Below are 25,151 nucleotides of genomic sequence, written 5' to 3'. Positions count from 1 at the left end.
ATTTAAAACAAAATTGATAATAAAGATAAAACTAAGTAAATTAATTAAATTTGAACTCTTTTTAAAAAGTATTTTATGGAAAAAATTAAATAAAAATAATAAACAAAAAATAAATTAAAACTAAAAATTAAAAATTCGAAGTTAAAGATTAAAAATGAAAAATTAAATGAAATTTTAAAAAAAAATAAACAGTAAGAAAATTAAAACTGAAAAAATAAAACTGAAAAAGATAAAAATAAAAAAGAGTAAAAATTAAAAATAAAAATAGAATAAGAAAATTAATTTAAATTTTAAAAAGTCTTTTATTTTTAAAAAATTTAATACAATTTTTAAATAAAAATAATGAACAAAAAATGAATTAAAGCTAAAAATTAAAAATTAGAAGTTAAAGATTACAAAATAAAAAGTAAATGAAAATTTTAAAAGTAAAAAAAAAAAAACAATAACAGAAATTAAAACTGAAAAAATAAACCAGGAAAATGAAAATAAAATTTAAAGTGAAATTGATAATAAAGGTAGAACTAAATCAATTAAATTTGAAGTCTTTTTAAAAGTATTTTATTTTAAAAAAATAAATACACATAAAAATAAAAATAATGAACCAAAAAGAAATTAAAACAAAGAATTAAAAATTAGAAGTTAAAGATTAAAAATTAAATTAAAATGTTAAAAGGTAAAAAAAAAAAAGTAACAAAAATTAAAAGTGAAAAAATAAACCAAGGAAATGAAAATAAAATTTGAAACAAAATTAATAGCAAAGATAAAACTAAATAAAGAAAATAAATTTGAACTCTTTAAAAAGTATTTTAATTAAAAATAAATACATTTTTAAGCGAAAATAATAAACCAAAAATAAATTCAAACTAAAAATTAAATGAAAAATTTAAAAGTTAAAAAAAAAAAGAGTAAGAAAAATTAAAAGTGAAAAAATAAAACAAGTAGAGAGAGAATCTAAAAGACAAGAGGAAAAAAAAATCATAATCCAGGAAGCAAAGTCTTTAAAGAGTGGAAAAGCTTTGAAGAAGAGGAGGTTGAAGGGAGACCTGAAAGGAGTCTGGAATGGCTGCTGCTGGTCTCTTCTCACAGTGCTAGAACAAGCAGGGATGGCCTCAAGCTGCCACTGGGTGAGTTCAGACTGGACATTAGGAAATGGTTTTTCCCCAGCAAGAGTGGTCAGGCACTGGAATGAGCTGCCCTGGGAGGTGGTGGAGTCACCAACCCTGGATGTGTTCAAAAGTCATTTGGCTGTGGTGCTTGGGGATATGGTTTAAGGGTGAAGTTTGTAGAGTAGGGATTATGGTTGGACGTGATGATCCTGGGGGTCTTTTCCAAGAGGAATGTTTCTGTCATTCTGTGAACAGTGGAGGGGATGAAAGCTGCTAATTCACAAAGCCAACCCAAAATTAAGTGCTCTCTATCTGTACTAAGAGTTAGATTACCCAAACTCCCAGAAATGTAGCTTCTAGAGGCGTCATTTGGAGCTCAGGCAGCAGATCAAAGCAGCAGGTTAAGCAGAGGAAGTTGGGTGTTGCCATGCTGGCATTCCTGCAGGCTCAGAGAAGCCATATGGTGCTGTGTTCATGAAGGTTTTGCTCTGCTACCACCCACACATGAGAAAAGCAGACTATTCCTGCTGAAGTCTGTACCTGATGAAGACTTAAGAGATTTGAGGAGGTTGTTGGGTTTTCCCTAACCCAGCTTCTGGCATCTTGGAGCACAGAACACACCTTCATGCACTGCATTCTATTGTGTTTGCAGGAGAACTAGCATTTAAATGCTGGGGAAGGAAGAAAAGGGTGAAAAGGATGGAGGCACACTGGGGATAGCAAAAAGGAAAGAGGATGACTTCAAAAGCCATGTTTTCATAATTGACTTATGGCCCTTTTGAGTCACTGACTCGTTCCCCAGCCCTTCTTCCACGCTTTTTGCATGCACCATCAGAACAGTGCTAACCTTCAGGTCAAAAAAGCAATTTCTCTGTAGAAGTGAACTTCAGGACTCTTTCTCCCACTTGTTTTGTGCCCATGAACCTCTGTTTCAGCCACCCAGCATGGCTGTCACTAGTGTGTCAGGTGCTCCCTTCATCAGTTTTGCTGCAAGCCCACAAGTCTCTGCTCTGATGCATCAGATCTTGGAAAAACCCATCTGAAACCATCACCTCAGAACATCACCCTGGGAAAAAGGCTCTGTGGTTTACTGAAGAGTCACAGGAAGATGAGCAGCAAATGTCTCTACCTACATTCTGATGTTTACATTTCAGTTCTGTTTCATTAATTGCCAGGAGCCTGTGACCATTTTCCTTACTCCCAGTTGCTTTCTCCTAACTTCTCCAAGCTCTACAAACAATTTCATCATGGCAATGAAGCAAGGAGAGGAAAACTTTGTGTGCTTGGTTGCTGCCACAAGCTGTAGATGCTCAGCTGTGTGAAGAACCCTGGCTGCAAATCTCTGGCAGAAACTGTTTGCCTTTGCTGCTTGCAGAGCATTTTCATTAAGGGATTTTGCCCAGCAAGCAAGGGTCTGTTCAAACAAATGCTGCAGACCTGTCAGAGTCATGGAAAATCCTCCTCCTAACATGTTCCTGCATTCATTCTCACCCCAGTGGAGTCAGACAAGACTCTTTTCCATGCCTGTAACTGTTCCTCCACAGCCAAGACACAATATTGTTTGCTTCAGGCTTTGAGCACTGATTTTTTCTCCCTCCTGCCCTGCCTGCAAGGATGCAAACTGTGGTTTGCCATCAGCAGTCAGCTGCATGCACTGAAATGCATTTGTCAAACAGCTTCCAAAGACCTTTTATACAAGTGCTATGGAACTGCTCAATTTATTTCTTTTGGCCATACTCTCATGTTCCTAAATTCAAACAGACTGCTAATTGTTCAGAAGGCTCTATGTATATATAGACTGCAAGCCCTGGAACAGGCTGCTACACAGGCTGGGGTTTTGCTGCTCTGTTTTGCCTTTGACCTTCTGAACTGTTATTTACTAAGATGAGCCATGTTTACTGCAGGCTATTTGAAGTGGGTTTTTTTTCTGAGGATGATTTTAAAAGGAGGAGTAAAGGCTCAAACTGGATGAGTATCTGGTTCTTGGATGTCACCCCTTTCATCCAGCACCTCCTGCAGAGTGGCAAAGAGTCACAAGTAATTGCTAGCTGCTGAAAAGATAAAGGAGGCTTCATTATTAGCACAGTTGGAAGTTAGAATCATAGAATCAGTCAGGGTTGGAAGGGACCACAAGGAGCAGCCACTTCCAAGCCCCCTGCCATGCCCGGGGACACCCTACCCTAGAGCAGGCTGCCCACAGCCTCATCCAACCTGGCCTTAAACACCTCCAGCCATGGGGCCTCAACCACCTCCCTGGGCAGCCCATTGCAGCCTCTCACCACTCTCATGCTCAACAACTTCCTCCTCACAGCCAGGCTAACTCTCCCCACCTACAGCTTTGCTCCATTGCCCCCACTCCTGGCACTCCCAGAGAGCTTAAAAAGTCCCTCCCCAGCTTTTCTTGTAGGCCCCTTCAGATACTGTAAGGCCACAAGAAGGTCACCTGGGAGCCTCCTCTGCTCCAGCCTACACAGCCTCAACTCTTTCATAGAATCACAGAATAAACCAGGTTGGAAGAGACCTCCAAGCTCATCCAGCCCAACCTAGCACCCAGACCTATCCAGTCATCTAGACCATGGCACTAAATGCCTCATCCAGGATTTTCTTGAACCATTGTAGTGTGGAGAATATCTGGAAGTTGGTCCTATGTGAACCCTGGAGACACTTTGTCTCACTAAGTTTACACCAACCTGGAGCTCAAAGTGAAAACCTACCTGTTAAGCAAAGCTTTATTACAACTACACCACCCCAATCACGATTTTCACAGCTGACCCCTAGCAGGAAAGCATTTCACATTTGTTACATTGGACTTTTTACCTTCAGCAAAGTCCACTCCTAACCAAGATGCTTGCAAGAAGAGCGAGGCCCCCTCCAAACAGTTGCCATGAGGATTAAACTGAACTCTTGAGCTCAGCCCTTAGGAATTCTTAGCAAGCCAGAAGCTTACCACCACTTATTTGCTAAACTTTCTTTTGTAAATAACAGAAGTGCCCTCAGAAGGAAAATATTTGTGTGTTGCACACCACAAGGCTAGCATCTGCGAGTTCTTTTTTTCACCCTTTTGGCTCATTTTTGGTCATTTTACTCTGCAGAAGAGATGAATCATGAGGTGGTTGTTGTTGCTCTCCTCTTTTTTTTAGCATTTCAGGCAGCAAGTCTGAATATGACAGCATTTTGGATCTCCAGTCAGTTAGGGTGCCATGAGGAGCTGCAGCCCCCTTCACATTAGAAAGTATTTCTACTTAGAATCATAGAAGCAACCAGGTTGGAAGAGACCTCCAAGCTCATCCAGTCCAACCTAGCACCCAGCCCTGTCCAAGTAACCAGACCATGGCACTAAGTGCCCCAGCCAGGCTTGGCTTCAACACCTCAAGGGATGGGGACTCCACCACCTCCCTGGGCAGCCCATTCCAATGCCAATCACTCTCTCTGCCAACAACTTCCTCCTAACATCCAGCCCTGCACTGGCCGTGGGGAGACATTGAGGTGCTGGAGAGGGCCCAGAGGAGAGCGATGAGACTGGGGAAGGGACTGGAGGGGAAGGCTGATGAGGAGAGGCTGAGGGAGCTGAGAGTGTTCAGCCTGGAGAAGAGGAGATTCAGGGGGGACCTTATCACACTCTACAGCTACCTGAAGGGAAGTTGTAGTCGGGTGGGGGTCAGGCTCTGTTCCCAGGCAACCTGTGACAGCTTGAGAGGGCATGGCCTGAAGCTGTGCCAGGAGGGGTCTAGGTTGGATGTTAGGAAGCACTTCCTGATGGAAAGGGGAATTAGGCACTGGAATGGACTGCCCAGGGAGGTGGTGGAGTCGCTGTCCTCAAAGATGTTTAAGGAAAGATTGGATGTGGCACGTAGTGCCATGGTCTGGTCGCTGTGGTGATGTTAGGTCACAGGCTGGACTTGATGATCTCAGACTTCCATTCCAGCCTCAGCATTTCCACAATTCTCTGTTATTAGTGTCTTTTGCTTGGCTACTTTCAGCACTTTTTTCTTCCTTTGAGCTTTTGTAGAACATAAAATGTGCTTCAGCCCTTGCTCACTTGGCCCCACGCTCCCTTGGTTTGAAACCATCCCTTCCCTCCTGCCAAACAGGGACATTTCAAGTGGGGTTTTTTCTCCAGTTTGCAAGAGAAACACTTACAACACATGCAAACTACAAAGCTGATTTACAGTTAAACAGTTAATATACTGCATTTGGCAATGAATCCTGGCTGCTTCTCAGGGAGCCATGAATTTAAGAGGGGTTTTATGATGTAATGTTACCTTCTTATTGACAGTTTATCTTGTTAAAAGTACCAATGAGAAGCAAGAATCTAACATTGCTGCTAGTACAACATCTTACCCCCACACACCTTTTGAAGTGCCACTGGTTTTGGAATCCTTTGTGAATGACCATAAGCATGTGATTTTTTTCCATGTGAGCATCCACATGTGCCTCACCTGTGGTTCATGACTGATATTCAGTGCTGACTGGAAGATGGATTGCTGCTGGTGATTTAGAACCTCTGGCCAACCCTGCTGCTGCTACTTAATGCCAAAGCTACTTCTTTATGGCTTGTTTCCCCTAGAGCTAATTTCTTACAACTGTCACAATGAAGGGCAGGGATCCAGGACAGGTGTTTGATGCATGTGGGACTTAGGTTTGAGGGCAAACATGACTTGGAAATGTGACTCAGAATAGACTAGGAGGACAGAGGTTTCTAGTACTGATCACAGAGGAGATCAGAGAATCATAGAATTAACCGGTTGGAAGAGACCTCCAAGCTCATCCACTCCAACCTAGCACCCAGCCCTATCCAATCAACCAGACCATGGCACTGAGAGCCTCATCCAGGCTTGGCTTCAACACCTCCAGGGACGGTGCCTCCACCACCTCCCTGGGCAGCCCATTCCAATGCCAATCACTCTCTCTGACAACAACTTCCTCCTCACATCCAGCCTAGACCTCCCCTGCCACAACTGTAGACTCTGTCCCCTTGTTCTGTTGCTGCTTGCCTGGGAGAAGAGACCAACCCCACCTGGCTACAGCCTCCCTTCAGGGAGTTGCAGACAGCAATGAGCTCTGCCCTGAGCCTCCTCTGCTGCAGGCTGCACCCCCCCAGCTCCCTCAGCCTCTCCTCACAGGGCTCTGCTCCAGGCCCCTCACCAGCCTTGCTGCCCTTCTCTGGACACATTCCAGTGCCTCAACATCTCTCTTGAATTGAGGAGCCCAAACTGGACACAGGACTCAAGGTGTGGCCTGACCAGTGGTGAGTACCAAGGAAGAATAACCTCTCTTGTCCTGCTGGCCACACTGTTCCTGAGCCAGCCCAGGATGCCATTGTCTCTCTTGGCCACCTGGGCACACTGCTGCCTCATCTTCATTCCCCTCAGCACCCCCAGGTGCCTCTCTGCTTGGCTGCTCTCTGACTCCACCCTGTAGTGCTGCTTGAGGTTGTTGTGGCCAAAGTGCAGACCTCTGCACTTGGTCTTGTTAATAGTTTTACTCCACTGAAGGGCAGGCTTTAACCTTGAGCCTCCTCAGCAGAAAAATAAGAAAAGCCTCAGCAGGGATCAGATCAGAGGAACAGGGATTGGAAAGAACATTTGGAGGGAAAAAAAATCACAGAATTTATTACCAAATGAAGTTTCCAGAATAAATTAACTACATCCTTCTCCTCTTCTTTCCCTTGTTGAGGTGAAGCCTATGTTGCAGCTTGTCTCTATGAAGCCTACTAGGAAAATTTATTCTATGAGCAACAAAATGCAACTGAAATACAGAATCACAGAATGGAAGGGACCTGGAAAGCTTATCCTGTCCAACCCCCCTGCCAGAGCAGGATCACCTAGACCACATCACACAGGAACACATCCAGGTGGGAGTTGAATTGCTCCAGAGAGGGAGACTCCACAACCTCCCTGGGCAGCCTGCTCCAGTGTTCTGTCAGCCTCACAGGGAAAAAAAAATCCAGCTCATGTTTACATGAAACTTTCTAAGTCTCAGCTTCCACCCAGTGCCCCTTGTCCTGTCATCAGGCATCACCCAGCAGAGCCTGGCTGCAGCCTCCTGGCACCCAATTAAAACTATGCTTTTTTCTCTTGCACAAAGCCTTTCACACGCTGAAACTAAAACATCAGCTGCCACATCTGTGCAACACTCAGGCTGACGGGCTCCAGAGAGCAGAGAATGACAGTGAACCAAGTTGTAAAGCATTCTTGAAGGCTGAGTCCTATCTAAGGAATACCTTGCCAGAAGGTCTCAGATTGCTTTGCTGTATTTAGTTGGAGGCATAGTAGCTCTCCAGTTAATATCTTCCCCAGCCATTGGCACAAAGCAGGTGTGCTCATCACCAGCCCTGGAAACCTCATCTGCACCCTTCTGCTCAGCTCTAGCCACACTGGTCAGGATTTTACTTCATGTATTTTAGGAGCAGCTCTTTAAAGTCACTGGACAGAACATGCCTTGGAGTTGGGAATAGTTAGTCAAAAGCCAGGAGATCTTTTGGGGTTGAAATGCTCACCGAGAGGGTTTTTCCTGCAGTGCCTGTTCACAAACTCAGCAAACAGGGATGAGAGAAGTCAAAGCAGCCAAGAAGGAGAGGTAGGATTTCCCTGAATCATGGTGAAAAGCTTGTCAGTGGTTGTCTCTCTGCTATTTCCCATCACGCTACAAGCTACTAAGACCAGTTTATGTACAAAAGGAGGATGATGTACCCTGGTGTGGGAGTCTGGGAGTTTCCTGCTCTTCCCCCCTCTCCTCATAGGCCTCTCACCTGTTGAGACCCCACCCCTTGAGATCTTCAAGCTCAGGCTGGACAAGGCTATGAACAACCTGATCTAGTGGAAGATGTCCCTGCTCACTGCAGGGGGATAGGACTAAATGAGCTTTGCAAGACCTTCCAACCCAAACCATTCTGTCCAGTCACAGAGCCTCTATTACTAATGCTCTCCACAGCTGTCTCCACGTACAGCTATCATTACCTATGAATGCCTGTGCAATGGGAATGCCATTCAACCATCAACTTCTTAAGCACAGTTATTATGAAGGAGAATTCCATTGGCTTAAGTGCTTTTTGTATAGCACACATACTGCTCTCCATAATTATGGCCTCAGCTTTTAAGCTTAGAAGTCAGCAACTGGGACTTGGAAGTCCAAAAGCCTTGGGGACAGCTGTACCATGCCAATAGGGAAGGTCAGGTTGCTGGCTTGATTAATGGTTCATCTGTTCCAAGTCCTGATGTCACAGCTGCACTTCAGAGTTCTTTATTCTGTAAACTGTGAATAAATATTCCAGCTGACAGTTCCTTTACTGTCTAACAACCTGCTGCATTTCCAGGGACACTCAAAAGGCTTGCAAGCAAATCATCTAGGAGTCACACACACAACATGTATGGGAGCCATGTGTGTCATTCCTCTTATGTAAGAGGCAGACAGAGAGTTCAGTGGTAAAGGAACCAGAGGCAGATTAGAAAGAAAAAGTCCAGCAATCTGGAAGGAAAAACAAAACAACTACATAACTTTGGTTACAGGGCTTGAGTTGGTCACAACTACCTCCAAGTTACTGTAACAGTGCCCAAAATCTGATTCGAGCCAAGCAGAGTCTGGGCTGCATCAGGAGAAGTGTGGCCAGCAGGTCCAGGGAGGTGATTCTCCCCCTCTACTCCACTCTGGTGAGATCCAGATGACCTTCTTGTGGCCTTCCACTATCTGAAGTGGGCTACAAAAAAAGCTGTGGGAGGGACTTTTTAGGCTCTCAGGGAGGGACAGGACTGGGGGGAATGGAGCAAAGCTGGAGGTGGGGAGAGTCAGGCTGGAGGTGAGGTCTGGTTGGACAAGGCTGGGTGCTGGGTTGGACTGGGTGATCTTGGAGGTCTCTTCCAACCTGCTTGATTCTATGATTCTTCAATTTTTAGGCTGATGAGAGACAAAAAGCTGATTTGAGTAGGATTTGGAATGCAACAGTTAAAAAGCAAATGGTATTGCATAGAGGAGAACAAGAAATGGAGGCAGCTGCTGGGTGGTTAAATGAAATACTCTATTTGCAGGGGTAGGCAGGTTCCTGTGAGTAATGCAGGCAACAGGCAGGGAAATAAACAGTGAACAGTGGAGAATAAGACATTTCAAAGTGAAACACTATGTAGATAATAACAGTGTTGCCTGGGGCTTCAATTATTGCTTAGCCTCATTGTTGAGGCAGAAAAGAGGTCAGTGTCTTGAGGCAAAGAGACCAGCTTCCATTTTCATGAAGCAGAAAGGACGTACTTCATAGCTTTTATCAGTGCATAAGAAAAGACAAACCAGAGCAATTAGAACTAGGGAAAGGCAATGAAAGCCCAGAGCAATGGTTCTGAATGATGTTCTGTCCTCAGCTGGACTAAGAATATGTTTTTGCTAGTGGCAAAACAAAAGTGATTTATAAAGAGAGTACAAACTCTTTCCGTGCAACAGTTTTTCTGTGTTAGAGTCACAGGATCACAGGATCATAGAATCAGGCAGGGTTGGAAGGGACCACAAGGAGCAGCCAGTTCCAACCCCCCCTGCCATGCCTAGGGACACCCTACCCTAGAGCAGGCTGCCCACAGCCTCAGCCAGCCTGGCCTTAAACACCTCCACACATGGGGCCTCAAACACCTCCCTGGGCAACCCATTCCAGCCTCTCACTGCTCTCATGCTCAACAACTTCTTCCTCACATCCACTCTGAATCTCCCCACCTCCAGCTTTGCTCCATTCCCTCCAGTCCTGTCACTCCCTGACACCCTAAAAAGTCCCTCCCCAGCTTTTTTGTAGCCCCCTTCAGATAGTGGAAGGCCAGAAGAAGGTCACCTGGGAGCCTACTCTTCTCCAGACTGCACAGCCCCAACTCTTTCAGTCTGTCCTCACAGCAGAGGACAGACAGTGGGTAAAGTATGAGTTAAATAAGGTACTTGAGTTTTGGCTGAAGCAATATATAGTCAGAAAAACCCTGCAGGAGTGTCAGTGGTGTTGATTTCTAAGACAGATGCATGTAGAAGCTCTGGCTAGCCTATGAACTTATGCATGAAGTCCTGCAACTCCGCAGTGGAAAAGACTTTCCTGCTTCCTGCAGCCTGGCACAGAGTATTAAGACACACTGAGAAATGATAAGATTGTCAAGCAGAGCTGAGTGTGATGGATGGGGAGTTACCTGTCCCCCACCCTTATGGCATCACCCAGACTACACTCAGCCAAGCTGGAAGTTATTCACAGCTTAGGACAACATACAAGGAATATTTACAGTGTATTACAAATATATACAGTTATAGACAAGTTAAAGGTAATACAGAAACTCAACAGCCCTCCCAGGAGGGCCTCCTAACCACCCTTCCACCCCTCTACCTTATCCCAGAGTCTGCCTTACGTGCAAGTTGAGCTGTGAGGATCAGCAAGGAGTGTTAGAAGCAGAATGGTTAGTTGGGGTACACAGGTCCAGGCAGAACAGCAGAAGCCCAGGGAGAAAAACACAGACACCAACTCCAACAGATAGACACTCTCTTATCTATGTTTGTGTCCTTGCTTTTATACATCTTAGCAAGCCTATGAGTGCAGCAGACATCACCAGTGTATCCTTCTCACAGCCTAGCATCTATTTTTTCTAAATAAAATATTCCAATTAGCCTCAAACCAGCACACTGTGGCTCCCAACAAGGCCTTTTCCAACAGCGAAAGTGTTGGAAGTATCTTGGGCAGATACTTGAAGAGGAACTCATCATTGAGCAGAGGACATTTAAAATGGTAGATTCCCAGAGAGAGTGATTGGCATTGGAATGGGCTGCCCAGGGAGGTAGTGGAGTCACCATCCCTGGAGGTGTTCAAGCAAAGCCTGGATGAGGCACTTAGTGCCATGGTCTGGTTGACTGGATAGGGCTGGGTGCTAGGTTGGACTGGCTGAGCTCAGAGGTCTCTTCCAACCTGCTTGATTCTATGATTCTATGATAAGGGGGAGAGAGACTTCTCTTTTGCAGGCCAAAATGCACCCCAAACACACAGCAAGCAGACACAGAGAGCTCAACAGCCTCCTAGATTTGAAAAGGACTTCTCCATGGACAGCTGCTGGCAGAACAGGCGCCTGAGTTAGTGTCACCTATGATTTCCTGGAGTAAGAGTACCTCTCTCTGTTGTTTCACAAGGACCCTTTGATAGTGTGCCAGGGCATCTTCATGTGGAGCCACTGCAGGCAGGTCACTCCAGCCAAGTTGTTGTTGTCAGACAGGGTGTATTACTTTGGACTCAGGCTGGACTGGCATTCCTACATGGTGTCTGGCTACTGTTCTGAACCAGCTCACATCTGCCTGGTACATACCACAAACACATACCTGTGGTTTCATCTCTGACCTCAACTCTTCTGTGTTATTGTGCTAGTTTGAAGCTAGCTAGAATGTTTTGGTGAGAAGGATTAGATCACAGGCTGTGAAAGAGAAACAAATGGTGATGTCTACCTCACTCATAGGCTTGCTGAGGTGTATAAGAACAAGAGTATAAACATAGATAAGGCATTTGGGCACTGCCTGAGCTCTGGGCTGCATTTTTCTCTAACCTCACCCTCCATCTCTCTGATTAATCTACTTGCTTCCTAACCCTCCATCCTTCCTTGGGGCACAAGGCAACGTCTGGGGTAAGGTAGGGGAGTGGGAGAAGGTGGAAGGGCAGTTGAGAGCCCCTCCTGGGGAGTCAGGTTTCTGGGAGGGCTGCTGTGTTTCTGTATTACCTTTTACTTTGTCTATTTCTGTCTATAACTGTATATACTGTAAATATCTGCTTGTACCTTGTGCTAGCTGTAAACATAAGCTTCATTCAAATTTCCAGAGCTGCTGAGCCTAGTCTGGGTGATTTCAAAGTGTGGAGGTGTGGGGAACACCCAAACCATCACAGCTATTTTCTTGTGATAAAGGATTTGGGCTGTATTATTAGCTTGTGGAAATGTGCTTTACTGCAAACATGACTGTTTTCTTCTTCTTGTTGTTGTCCCCATACCCAGTGTCTAAGGTCTCCCCAAACTCAGCCCTGCACTGCAGCACAGTGAACAAAGCTGAGTCAGGGGCTTCCTTCCCTTTGCTCTCAGCATGAGTTCATTGCTTTAATGAAAGCTTCCCTGAATTGTTTGATCACATTGGAATGGGCTGCCCAGGCAGGTGGTGCAGTCACCATCCCTGGAGGTGTTGAAGCCAAGCCTGGCTGGGGCACTTAGTGCCATGGTCTGGTTGTTTGGCCAGGGCTGGGTGCTAGGTTGGACTGGCTGAGCTTGGAGGTCTTTTTCCAGCCTGCTTGATTCTATGATTCTATACAAAGAAGAACTGTGGTTGCTTTAGGAATGTGTTATGGTAGTGGATGTTTCCATCTACAAAATCTATTTAGGTGCTTTTGCAAATACCATTCTTCTCCCTAAACAAATTTTCTGTTTGGTTGCCTTCTCTTTGGTCCCCTCTCCTAGGAGACAGACTGAAAGAGTTGGGGCTGTTCAGGCTGGAGAAGAGGAGGCTCCCAGGTGACCTTCTTGTGGCCTTCCACTATCTGAAGGGGGCCTCCAAAACAGCTGGGGAGGGACTTTTTAGGGTGTCAGGGAGTGACAGGACTGGAAGGAACGGAGCAAAGCTGGAGGTGGGGAGAGTCAGAGTGGATGTGAGGAAGAAGTTGTTGAGCATGAGAGTGGTGAGAGGCTGGAATGGGTTGCCCAGGGAGGTGGTTGAGGCCCCATGGCTGGAGGTGTTTAAGGCCAGGCTGGCTGAGGCTGTGGGCAGCCTGCTCTTGGGTAGGGTGGCCCTGTCCATGGCAGAGGGATTGGAACTGGCTGCTCCTTGTGGTCCCTTCCAACCCTCATTCTATGATTCTATGATTTAACATCAGCTGAGAGGAAGCAAATGACTGCTGGAGGCAAAGCTGTGTGCCCTTGGCAAGCAGTGTGTATGGCAAGGGAGAAGCACGTAAGGCTGTTTCAGCAGCAAGAGAACGGTTCACAAGCTAAGAGTTTCTACAAGCTGCCAGACCAAAATCACCCCTGTCCCACAAAAACCTCAGCTGTCTGTCTCCACACCCTTGCCTCTGCCTCATTTTCCCCATCCTCACCACCTGCAGCCTAAGAACCAGAAGCTCCTGCTGGCATTCCTGCACAGAAAGGTGGGTGGGAAATGGAAAACAACATGAATGAAGAACAAGAAGAACCTTTTAGGGCAAAGTGTGCTAAGGGGAATTCCTCTAACTGGAATTTGAATGGCTTCAGCACAAGAAGGTTCATACTTTGAAAATGTAATTAGAATAAAAAGAGGAAAGTTGTTTTATTAGATAAACTCCACTAAGCACAACTGCAGCTCCTGCTGTCAGCAACAGCAAAACTAATTCTTGCCCTTTATAAATCAAGACTGATTTTTACCCTTTGCAAAGCACAGAGCTTGCTCCAGCAGAAGGCTTGTAAGAAGCCACAGGAGAAAGAGACCCTGTGGAGTTTTGAAGGGCATGAATACAATACCAGCACATCACTGCACTCAGATTTCCACAGCATCATGAAAAGGTCATAGCAGCCAACAGGGCCACCGCAAACACAGCTTCTCCATGCACCAACAAGGAGGACACAGACACACAGAACAGTCTAGCATCAGAGATCTCTCTTCATACATATTTAAACTGGTTGAACGCTCAGAATTCCCTCTGGAGCAGCTTCACACAGTGGACAATACTGGAAAGGAACATTCAGAACACCTGGAATCAACCTCATCCTTATCTCCTATCTGCTTTGCCTCCTCACTGATTGCAGTGAGGAGAAGGATGCTTTGGGAAAGAATGGGCTTTGCACATGGTTCTCACTAGACCTTAAACTATGGATGAATTCCTGTTCTTTGCCTGGCATTTGGTTATGATATGCTCCTGGTGATTGCTGCCACTTTATTTCAAAACAATTAGTCCCTTCTGCCTGCCAACAGCCCCCAGAATCATCCCAGACAGTCTTATTTTCTGCTCCACACAAAAAGCAAACCTTGAAGCTATGCATGTCACAGAAAATTGCTTGCATAACTCCAGAAGTCATAGAACTTGGAAACAGCTGTGTCTGATTTCCTAAGAGCAGATGAAACTCCCATCCTGCTCACCCAACCTCTTCAGCCCTGTAGTGAATATCAGCAGGAAAAACGACAGAGAAACAAAGTCCTCTGAAGAGTATTGTGCAGTAGTAGTGATATTTAGAATGGCATGTACAGAATGATAGTCAATGTTGACAAAAAAACCTGATTCAAGCAAGATAGCATCAGTAGTGCCTTCATTAATCACAGAACCTTGGAGGTTGGAAGAGACCGCAAGGATCAGCCAGTTCCAACACCCCTGCCATGGGCTGGGACACCTCACACTAGATCAGGCTGTCCAGAGCCTCACCCAACCTCGCCTTAAACACCTCCAGAGATGAGCCTTCCACCATCTCTCTGGGCAACCTGTTCCAGTGTCTCTCACCAGCCTCGTGCTGAAAGACTTCTTCCTACCATCCAGGCTGAATCTACCCATTTCTAGCTTGGTTCCATTCTCCCCAGCCTAAAATGTCCCTCCCCAGCTTTCTTAAGATACTGAAAGGTCACAATAAGGTCACCTCAGAGCTTTCTCCTCTTTTAATTCTTCACAGTGAATAAGATTTTATTAAAAGCATCTTAAAAGCAGTAAGTAAGGAAGTGTCTTTATGTTATAAGGAATGTCACTGGCAAGACCTTCCATTTGGCTTCAAGGTTCTCTCATGTAGCTTTCATATTCCTATTCTCAGGTAGGAAAGAGTGAACAGGCACATATATAGATTTGGAATTACCACTGCCATTAATGTCCACAAAATACATTAGAGTGACACAATGTTAGAGGTTGGAGGAGATCTCCAGAGATCACTGAGTCCAACCTCCCTGCCAAAAGCAGGATCCCCTAGGGTAGTTCACACAGGAATACATCCAGGTGGGGATTGAACACCTTCAGGGATGGCAACTCCACCACCTCCCTGGGCAGCCCATTCCAATGCCAATCACTCTCTCTGACAACAACTTCCTCCTAACATCCAGCCTAGACCTCCCCTGCCACAACTGTAGACTCTGTCTGCTTCTTCTGTTGCTGCTTGCCTGGCAGCAGAGCCCAACCCCACCTGGCTACAGCCTCCCTGCAGGGAGCTTCAGACAGCAATGAACTCTGCCCTGAGCCTCCTCTGCTGCAGGCTGCACACCCCCAGCTCCCTCAGCCTCTCCTCACAGGGCTCTGCTCCAGGCCTCTCATCAGCCTTGCTGCCCTCCTGTGAACACCTTCCAGCATCTCAACCTCTCCTTGAATTGAGGAGCCCAGGACTGGACACAGTACTCAAGGCATGGCTTGACCAGTGCTGAGTACACTGAAGCAGTAGTAGAGGTTACAATACATAGCAGTAATATTTATCAGAACAAATTGTGCAGTAAACTCAACCTCTGCCTCTAATCAAGTGCTGTGATTTTGTTAGCTCAATGCACATGCCTGCTCATAAAATATCTTGTATAATCTAACTAGAGCTGACTCAACATTTATTGAAGCACAAAGGCATTTTAAGTGTGGAGAAACTGAGACATTCCATTGGGAATTCTGGCCTGCTGAGCACTATAAATGCTATAGAAGCTTTCTCCAGAATCTATTCACAACACTTAGTTGGAATAATACAGTGGCGACTGAAGCGTTCTGTGCCTTAGAAGCTGAGGATGATGTTAAGCTTCAATAAAACCCAAGAATGTGTTACCCTACTGAGCCCTCTGTGAAATTCAATTTTACATTCTTTCACCAAAATGCAACAGCAGAGCTCTTCTGTGCTGTTGTGTGTTCCACAAAGAAAAAGAGAAAACTTAAGCAGCTCTGTTTGCTTTGGTGATTGACACATCCTAGTAAGTTTCTGTGCACCAAACGAGGATGCTCAGAGGCTGCAGCAGCTCTGCTATAAGGACAGACTGAAAGAGTTGGGGTTGTGCAGGCTGGAGAAGAAAAGGCTCCCAGGTGACCTTCTTGTGGCCTTCCAGGATCTGAAAGGGGGCTACAAAAAAGCTGGGGAGGGACTTTTTAGGCTCTCAGGGAGTGACAGGACTGGGGGGAATGGAGCAAAGATGGAGGTGGGGTTATTCAGAGTGGAGTTGAGGATGAAGTTGTTGAGCAGGAGAGTGGTGAGAGGCTGGAATGGGTTGCCCAGGGAGGTGTTTGAGGCCCCATGTGTGGAGGTGTTTAAGGCCAGGCTGGCTGAGGCTGTGGGCAGCCTGCTCTAGGGCAGAGTGTCCCTGGGCATGGCAGGGGGAGGTTGGAACTAGATGATCCTTGTGGTCCCTTCCAACCAATAATTTCTGCTCCCTTCACTATGCAAAGCCTGCATTAAGTCTTTCAGGTGTGGATGGAGTACAAACAACAAAAAATATTTTCTCTGGCAGCAGTTTCCCAAGTCCTTTTTTTTTCTTTCCCATAGACAAAATGCTTTCGAAGGGCCATGGCAAAAGACACTCATACATGGAAGTGCTTTTCATGCTTTAATAAAGACTTAAGAGCTCTTTGTAGGCTTCTCTTTAAGCATGAACATGGAAAATGAAAGCTCTGATGCTCAGTGTTATAAAGCACATTCATACTGCTCTAGGAACAAAACTTTTCCTCCCTGTCTGCTTCTCATCAGATTTTTTTTACTCTTTGCTCTTTGAGATTGTAACTGTGTGAAACTTTCCACTTGATCTTAAACAAGATTATGACTGTTTGTCTGTTTGGCTTTCACAGTCATCTGCTTCTTCTGCTTACACCATGGTAGAAGGGTTGCATGCTGCCTACCCCTGTCAAGAACTAACAGAATGCAATTTTAGGATTAAGACAGTCAATAGCATGGCAGATGGAAGGGAGCAGTTTGAACAATGCAATCCCTGTGTTAAAGAGTTGATCTTATTGGTACCTTTTAAGGGATAACTCCAGAAAGCCAACAATATGTCACAGTTTGTGGCATAATCAAGCCACTGTACAATTAATATCTTTCCTCTTGCACATTTTTCATGGTCTTAGGAAGCCAAGGGGGAAAGTATTCACAGTGGCCATCACATTATTTGGGAAGGGAGGAGTCAGCTAACTCTAATTTAGTTGATTCTCTAAGCAAGGATGCAAAACAGATGGGAAATTAATGGTACAAAAGGATTTTTGCATGTTGTAGGAAATCAACTATTCAAACTGCAAAGAATTTTTATGTGCCTCCTTGCACATATGAATTGAAATAACCTGATGAAGTCAGGTACAGCTTGTCCAGAGGGGTGGTTGGGGCCACATCTCTGGAGATATTCAAAGTGAGACTCGACAGGGCTCTGGGCAACCTGAGCTAGTTGAGAATGCTGACTGCAGAGTGAGTTGGACTGATGAACTTTGGAGGTCCCTTCCAGCCCAGACCATTCTATGGTTCTGTGGTGTTTCCCTAAATCATAGCATAAGGGAAAACACAGCCCCTGATGCCCTAGGGTACACTAAAGCTTTGTGAGCTTTCATCAGTGAGGGAATAATTAGTAGATATAAGAAAAAAGACAAAAAATCAAGTTTAGAGTGTTCAGTGTATCTCAAGAGCAGAGTGATCTTTGCTCTGTAATAACCAAGCAATTCTAGGAAAACTCCTGTGAGAGATGCAAAATGTTCTATATTCTGGTATACATTAGAACCATAAAATCAGCTAGGTTGGAAGAGACCTCCAAGCTCATCCAGTCCAATCTAGCACCCAGCCCTATGCAGTCAACCAGACCATGGCACTAAGTGCCCCAGCCAGGCTTTGCTTCAACACCTCCAGGGACAGTGACTACACCACCTCCCTGGGCAGCCCATTCCAATGCCAATCACTCTCTCTGACAACAACTTCCTCCTGGCATTCAGCCTAGACCTCCCCTGGCACAGCTTGAGACTGTGTCCCCTTCTTCTGTTGCTGGTTGCCTGGCAGAAGAGACCAACCCTCACCTGGCTACAGCCTGCCTTCAGGTAGTTGTAGACAGCAATGAGCTCTGCCCTGAGCCTCCTCTGCTGCAGGCTGCACACCCCCAGCTCCCTCAGCCTCTGCTCCAGGTCCCTCATCACTGTGCTGATCATCTTGTTCCTGTTTTTTCCCTTGTAACTTTTTCCCCTGTTCTGTAAGAAAAACCTAAAGCCTTTGCTTGTTAACTCTTCATTAGTTTTGTGTGCTGAAAGCAAACCTGCAGAGTTTTACAAGCAAAGGGCACTCTGTTTCTCCAGGAGCAACATGTTCAAAGCAGGCACTGTATATAGAAAAGCCCTTTAAGTGTCTGAAATGTGGAACAAGTTTACACTTCACAGCAGATCTTGTGTCTTTCTCACTAACTTTCTAGGTTCAGTTTGGGCACTGGTTGGTGGCAGGATTCAGAGAGAAATTCTTCCCACATGAGTAAACCCCAGTGCCCTGCTGGCAAGGAAGAATTAGTCATGAGACAATTCAGCATAATCTTGCGTTGTCTCAGAAGGTCACTTTAAATTATTGATATAACCACTGCCATGTAGTAATCTTTTGGGGAAATACGCTTCTGGTGTTCTCCAAGCAGACACAAAGATGACCACAAACTCATCTTTGGGAATATACTTTTGATGTTCTTCAAGCAGGCACAAAGAAGACCACATCTAACCTATTGGGAGTGTATTTCTGATGCTACTCAGGCAGGCACAAAGACCACATCTAACCTATTGGGAGTATACTTCTGATGCTCCTCAGGCAGGCACGAAGACCACATCTAACCTATCGGGAGTATGTTTCTGATGTTCTTCTGAAGGAGCTGGGGTTGCCCACCCTGGAGAAGAGGAGGCTCTTCTTCTGTAGCCAGGTGGGGTTGGTCTCTTCTGCCAGGCAACCAGCAGCAGAACAAGGGGACACAGTCTCAAGTTGTGCCAGGGGAGGTCTAGGCTGGATGTGAGGAGGAAGTTGTTGGCAGAGAGAGTGATTGGCATTGGAATGGGCTGCCTAGGGAGGTGGTGGAGTCACCATCCCTGGAGGTGTTGAAGCCAAGCCTGGCTGAGGCACTTAGTGCCATGGTCTGGTTGATTGGCCAGGGCTGGGTGCTAAGGTTGGACTGGATAAGCTTGGAGGTCTCTTCCAACCTGGTCAATTCTATGATTCTATGATTCTTCAGTTAGGCACAAAGAAGACCCACAGAAGAGAGTCAAATGTGTCAAAACAAGGCAGAATCTTTGCCTGAATTATTATTATACATAACAAGTAAAATTCATCCAAACCCCCCACTTTCTGACCAACATTTCAGCTTTCCAGAGGTCTGAAAGCAGCAGGATGCAAGGGCACATATGGGGGAAAGATGGTGTGTTTGGGAGTGTTGCAGCAATATGCAGTTCCACCAACTGCAAGCAGAGAGGCTGAACACAGATTTATACAGCAGTAGTAAAAAGCTGAATGATTTAGCAGAAAGTGAAAATGAAATACAAGAAGTAGGTCAAAGAAAATAGAAAAGAACAGTAGTTAGAAGCCCTGCACTGAGTGCTACAGAAAGGAAAATGTTAATGGAAGAGGAAATGCCGAGGCTCCAGTCAAGCGCTGCTGACTTCGAAGTGAACATTTCAATGGGAGATGTTCTCGTGAACTCTGGGCCTTACTGGTGCTTAAATTCAATCTTTTGTTAAATATATATTGTTGGCTGAGGATTTCCTGAAGAAATGAGTAGATAGAAGCATATGCAAGTGCTTGGCTCTGCAAAAAGTGGAATAGAAATCTCTTTGTTATATATATATAAAATAGAATCATAGAATGAGTCAGGGATGGAAGGGACCACAAGGAGCAGCCAGTTCCAATCCCTCTGCCAGGGACAGGGACACCCTACCCTAGAGCAGGCTGCACACAGCCTCAGCCAGCCTGATCTTAAACTCCTCCAGCCATGGGGCCTCAACCACCTCCCTGGGCAACCCATTCCAGCCTCTCACCACTCTCATGCTCAACAACTTCCTTCTCACGTCCACTCTGACTCTCCCATCTCCAGCTTTGCTCCCATTCCCCCCACTCCTGCCACTCCCTGAGAGCCTAAAAAGTCCCTCCCCAGCTTTTTTGTAGCCCCCTTCAGATCCTGGAAGGCCACAAGAAGGTCACCTGGGAGCCTCCTCTTCTCCAGCCTGCACAGCCCCAACTCTTTCAGTCTGTGCTCACAGCAGAGCTGCTGCAGCCCTCTGAGCATCCTCGTGGCCCTGCTCTGGACACACTCGTATATATATATATATATATATATATATATATATATATATAAAGTTTTAGGAATGGAATCTAGTAAAAAAGGCAACATGTGGAATTTTGCTAGCTTGACAGATTAGCTCTGCCATGAGAGGATATTTTCTTGCTGTGAGATTGACCATACCTGATCTGTATTGTCCAACACTCGACAAAACAAATAAACAAAAGGAAAAGAAATCCATCTGGATGAAATCAGGTAGCCTTGCAGATGTGGAAATCCAGTCTTGCTTCAGTGTTGCTACTGACATAGAATTTAAATGTCTCTTTTAAAAAGAACAGCACAAGTGTTCCTTTGTGAGAACCAAACCACGTTGCTCTGCATCACTGCACAACTGCTGCCTCTTCTTTTATTAGCATCTGCAATTGGCATTGGCACAGGACCATACAGCTAGGCACACACTGTAGCTTGCCTAAGTTTAAACACAAGCCTGTCTTCATGCCTCTAACGTTAAATAAGGTCTATAAGTGCAATTTTGCTTTATTAGTTGGGTATCATGGATTTCTCATGTGTTGGAATGTGTCCAGAGAAGGGCCATGAGGATGATCAGAGGGCTGGAGCTCCTCTCCTGTGAGGACAGGCTGAGAGAGTTGAGGTTGTTTAGTCTGGAGAGGAGAAGGTTCTAAGAAGATGTTATGGCCTTCCAATACCTGAAGGGAGCCTACAAGAAAGCTTTTTAGAGTGTTGAGTAGTGACAGGACGAGGGAGAATAGAATCATAGAATTGAGCAGGTAGGAAGACACCTCCAAGCTCATCCAGTCCAACCTAGCACCCAGCCCTATCCAGTCAACCAGACCATGGCACTAAGTGCCTCAGCCAGGCTTTGCTTCAACATCTCCAAGGACAGCGACTCCCCCACCTCCCTGGGCAGCCCATTCCAATGCCAATCACTCTCTCTGACAACAACTTCCTCCTCACATCCAGCCTAGACCTCCCCTGGCACAGCTTGAGACTGTGTCCCCTTGTTCTGTTGCTGCTTGCCTGGCAGAAGAGCCCAACCCCACCTGGCTACAACCTCCCTTCAGGTATATATTATTATAATATTATAAAATATTAAGAAACAAACAAACAAAAGTGAAGCTTTGCTGAAATCTCTTTCAGACAGTGTTTTTTTTTTCCTCTTAGCTGCTCATGCTTAGCCCACAAGGCTGAATCCAGGACATACTGATCATTCTGTGGCAAAAAGAAAAACAAGAGAAACAACCCAAACTACCAAACCTAATTTCATTATAAATCTGAGTCTATCACCTGAAAGAAACTAAAGGACAAACAGAGCTGGGAAAGCACTAGGAAGATGAAAAAGAAAATTAAGTGGCAAAATAAACTTCCCTCTTCCACTCTATAGGAATTCAGAATGAGACATTTGGCTCCTGACAGTTCAAAAAGCTCCCTGCATTTGCAGTGCTGTAAATAAACTGCTGCTGTTTCCTAACCAAAACAAATCCTGACCATGTGTTTGGGGCTCTTTTGTTTCAGAGTCAAATGCAAGAGGTTGCTTTTATCATTCTGATCTCTGTTGGCGCACAGAGACTTCAGGATCCAAGTTTTCATGCTTGAAACCATTCCACTGAAGCCTTTGGAAGCGATCTGGATTTACATCCTTTGTTACTAAATGTAACACATGGTTGGAGGCTTTGTCTGACCTGCAATGAAATAAAGCAAAGCCTTCCCTTGCCTGCACAAGGCACTTTCATTCACCTCCAGACTAATTCAGGGATCAGGTTGTGGCAGGAGTTAAAACTGGAATTGTTGACTGCTTATTACTTAAGGCATTGCCTTGATCTGTGTTGGTTGAGTGTTTGCCTTTTCCTTCCAAATGCCATTTTCAAGGTCTTGCATTTAACTATTCCTTAAAGCAACTACCACGACTTTGTACATAGCACTCACAGCTTTTCACTGGGAATGCTGGGAAAAGGAAAGCAGCATTTTCCTTGTGGAAGAAGCCACCTGGGCTGTACTTGTGTTAGTAAGTCACTCGAGAACAAGGCATGGCTCGAAAGCTGCCATGACATTGTACACGTGATGTAATTCTTGCCATAGATTGGTTTGCTTTGTACCAGCTACCTTTATCACAAGTGTGTGAGGGCAACTACTGGTGAACAATTACCTCATCTTGAGCACTGCCTTCAGTTTTGCCCCCCCCAGTTTAAGAGGGACAGGGACTTGTTGGAGAAGGTCCAATGGAGGACTACAAGGATGATGAGGGGACTGAGCACTGCCTGATGAGGAGAGGCTGAGAGACCTGGGGCTGCTTAGTCTGGAGAAGAGAAGACTGAGAGGGGATCTAATAAATGTTTATAAGTATCTGAGGGCTGGGGGCCAGGAGGTGGGGGGACAGGCTCTGCTCGCTGCTCCCTGGGATAGGACAAGGAGCAATGGGTATAAGTTGCAGCACAGGAGGTTCCACCTCAATACAAGGAGGAACTTCTTTACTGTAAGCATCCCAGAGCACTGGCACAGACTGCCCAGAGGGGCTGCGGAGTCTCCTCCTCTGGAGCCTTTCAAGGCCTGTCTGGATGTGTTCCTGTGTGACCTGAGCTAGATTGTGTGGTCCCACACTGGCAGAGGGGTTGGATTCAATGATCATCTTGGGTCCTTTCCAACTCCTAATATCCTGTGAGCCTGTGAACTGTGGGTGAGGAATGAAAAACCCAACAGAAGATAAACAAGAATTTGAAAAAACACATGAAAAAAAGATCACTGAAATGCACAATATGCACATAAGACAATTTCCTTTCACAGTTCTGAAGAGCATGGGGCATACAACCTCAGGGATTTATTTATTGGAATGGGCTGCCCAGGGAGGTGGTGGAGTCACTGTCCCTGGAGATGTTCAAGCAAAGCCTGAATGAGGCTCTTAGTGCCATGGTCTAGTTGACTGGATAAGGCTGGGTGCTAGGTTGGGCTGAATGATCTTGGAGGTCTCTTCCAACCTGGTCAATTCTATGATTCTATTTTATGATTGAAAGGCAAAACCACCACATCCAGCTCTGATAACCCTACATTCAGCCCTACTTCTAATCCCAGTAATAACAACTGCAATTCTCCAACAGACAGGACACAAAGCATCAGCTGCCTTAATCTAGCACACAGCACCAGGCATTAACTGCCTTCCCCAGTCTAGCCCACACAGAAGAGTTGAACTTCAGCAAGGTCATGGAAAAAAAACCCAACCAAAGAAAAGAGGCACAAATTATTTGCCTAACCCAATCATTTTTTTCCTCATTCTGAGGGCAAGGCACCAGATGTTGAAATGAGTTTGTCAGTCAATACATTCCCCCAAATAACCTTACCCTTTGAAGAAATTCTGTCCAAGGGAACCACCCATCCAATGAAGGGAACATAAGCTGTTGACCACAATTAACTCCAGACTTCACTTCAATCTTCTCTCTGAAGGCTGCTCAGAGTCAAGGACAAAAGTAGATTCCAGGTCTGGCTTTGCAAGCCTTCAGTGTAAGCCTAATTTTGACAAGAAGAACTATACAGAAAGTTGAGAACAAATAATGAAAGAAATAAAGTGTTGACAACAGAGTCCAACTCTATTCCAAAGTCTTGAGGGCAGACAAGAATTACCTGGCTGCTTTAAGCTCTTGTATTACCAACATTTTTGGACATTAAGAAGAAGTTTTTTCGTGGAGAGAGTGCTCAGGCACTGGAATGAGCTGCCCAGGGAGGTGGTGGAGTCACCCACTCTGGATGTGTTTAAGGGTCATTTGGATGTGGTGCTTGAGGATATGGTTTAAGGTGAATCTTATAGAGTAGGGTTGTAGGTTGGACTTGGTGATCCTGGGGGGCTTTGCCAACCTGGATGTTTCTGTGGTCATGGTGATGATGATGATCATGATGATGAAGAAGCGTTGTTTATTTCACACAACATTAGGGGTTGGAACAGACTCCCTGGGAGCACTTCGGCTGTGTGAAAATACTTCAATCTTTATCCTTTAGCTCATTTACAATAGCAGAGAAGTTTACTGGGACCTTCCTGACAGAGAGGGAGTGGAATCTTGGCTCCACAGAATGGTTTAGGTTGGAAAGGATCTCAAAGATCATTCACTTTCAACATCCCACCACAGGCAGGGACACCTCCCACCTGAACAGGTCACTCAAGGTCTCATCCAACCTGGACTTGAACACCTCCAGGGAGGTTGTGGAGCACAGAACCACAGAATGTGATCAGAGATCACACTGTTCACTTTTTCAGAGCCTGAATCCTGAGCTAATCTAACCATTAACTCCCAGTAAAACAGATGAGCCTGAGCAAGATGATGTGGTCACTCTTGATAGAGTCTTCATTCTGTTTGTTAACAGCCTCTCAGCATTGTATCAGAGTTGGCATTTAGAATATATTCTGGCACAGTAAAAGCACAAATCAGGGGAAAATTGAAATTCAGCATCCTGTTTGCTGAAAACAAACCACAATAAAAGGACAAATAACAAGGTATAACTGACTAAAAGGTATAACTGACTAAAAGGTATAACTAGGGAAGGGTGTCCCTGCCCATAGCAGGGGGTTTGGGACTAGATGATCTCTGTGGTCCCTTCCAACAGCAGTGTGGCCAGTAGGATGAGGGAGGTTATTCTGCCCCTGTACTCAACACTGATGAGGTTTTACCAGGGCAGAGTAGAGGAGGAAGAGAACCTCCCTCAATCTGCTGGCCACACTCCCCTTAACACCATACCAAAAGGTCCCAAGTCCCTCAGCCTCTCCTCATAAGACAGAGCTCCAGCCCCTTAACCGTCTTCTAAAACTCTAAGGCAAGTAGAACAGGGGAAATAACTCTTCTAAAGTCAAGCAGTGTGCCACCTGACAGAAGCTACCTCACTATTCAAATATGAGCTCCACTCCTTCAG

This window comes from Pogoniulus pusillus, chromosome 25 (genome assembly GCF_015220805.1).
Source record: "Pogoniulus pusillus isolate bPogPus1 chromosome 25, bPogPus1.pri, whole genome shotgun sequence".
Taxonomy (NCBI): domain Eukaryota; kingdom Metazoa; phylum Chordata; class Aves; order Piciformes; family Lybiidae; genus Pogoniulus; species Pogoniulus pusillus.
Note: the sequence above shows the minus strand (reverse complement) of the source record.